Genomic DNA, 1,766 nt, shown 5'->3' with positions numbered 1-1,766 from the left:
TGCTTTGCTGTCTGATTTCTGAACGGTGCTGTCTTTGCTGCCTGAAGTATGTCATAAAGAAGTAATAGTTTCCTTTCTAAAAAAAAAATTAGTTAGCAAAAATGGTGCTTTGGGCTTAGGCCAACGTTATCTCCGTGTGTGCTGTCTGCAAAGGAAAAGATGGTATTTCTAACAGCCAACTTGACAATTTCACCTAAAAATCGAGCTTGTTCGTTCCTCTTGTGCATTGTCACCAGTGATAAAGATCCTGCCCCAAGCATGCTTCGTGTGGCACGTTCACGACTGACTCTCATTGCACAGGTCACTCTCTGTAGATGTTGGTGAACAGCGCTGGTGATGACAGGTGAGAGGTAGCTGGAATTTAGCATCTGCTCACCCTTTTGGATCGTTGCCTGCTTTTTAAAACAACTCAGTATGAAAGTGTAATTTGCTCAGTAACAACTATTCCAGCATAGTCCATGATGTGGAGCACAGCCTCGGGTCTTTGTTCTGCTCTGGAACAACAACCAAAAAAAAACACCCAAGAAGCTTCGATGAAAGATTTGCCAAAGTATAAATAAGAAATGTCAGCGCTGCCCCATGCACTTCTCACTAGATGTGTATTTATGTATATGGTGATGAAGATAATGATGTTGGTCGTATATTGTTGAGCTGGTTTTTCATCGCTGAAGAGGGGTGATATCCCCTTTCTCTGTGCTGTCCCTTGTTCTGGGGCCCGGGATACTCAACAGCAGACATGAAGTCTGGAAGGCTGTACCAGAATGAAATCTTAATGTCCCCAGTGCTTTTAAACATGCTTAAAATCACTCACAGAAATATAAACCCCTCAAAATATTCAAGCAGAAAATAACTCATTTCTGATCCTAAATCTGTCAACTGTTTAACTGTGACCAGAGAGCAAAAGAACAACCCGAAATTCAACCAGAAAACCTTGCAGGAGCATGTGAGAGCCCAGCTTCTTGCATCAAGGTCCAGTCCAGTCTCTTGCTTAATTAGGTGGAGAGGTAAAACATGATCTCTGAAAATATGAATAACCAATAGGCTGCAGTACCTCCCAGACATCGCCTGTCAGCCCTCTTGGTCATAGTCCTGAAGACCAGGCTGGATGGATGCTGAAACTGGCTGCTTCCCGTGTCTCCCCACGTACCTGCCCACCTTGGTTGCAGTGCTCAAAGCCACGTCTGGAGAAGGCCATGGGGAGAGTTACCTGCATGGATCTTCTCTCCTTTTTAGTTTTGGGAGGTATTTGAAAGCACAGTCCTTCCCTTAAGACTCCTCGTCAGAGTGTAGGTGCCGAGGTAGTGCGTGACAACCATCACAGCGCTGGGCCATCCTCACCAAGCTGCCTTCACTGGCCAGGATTGACAAAACGCACGTTCACTGGGCCTGTCCAAAATATTGTTAGGAGAAATGCTGGCAATTCATTCACTTGGCTTCTAAACCAGCAGAGGGTTCCTCAATGGGATCTGGCTAAATTGTTTTAAAAATCCTTTTCCATCTCTTTAAATGGTTCAAATTCTACCTCTAATTAAATTCCCATTAATAATGCTCTTGGCTATTTAGCTACTGCAGCAGGGTTAAACATTCCCTAAGCCTCTTGGTTTAATTGACTTTGGTAATACAGCTAAATTACATTCAACACACCTCTTGCAGAGACGGGGTTTGTTTCAAATGTGTATGAGGAGTCGAGCCTTCAGGTACACACCTGATCTTCTAAATGAACCTGGTGATTCAGGGCTCTTACTGAGCCAGACGATCCTTTGCTT

Source organism: Rissa tridactyla, chromosome 18 (genome assembly GCF_028500815.1).
Source record: "Rissa tridactyla isolate bRisTri1 chromosome 18, bRisTri1.patW.cur.20221130, whole genome shotgun sequence".
Taxonomy (NCBI): Eukaryota; Metazoa; Chordata; class Aves; order Charadriiformes; family Laridae; genus Rissa; species Rissa tridactyla.
This window is presented reverse-complemented; position numbering follows the sequence as displayed.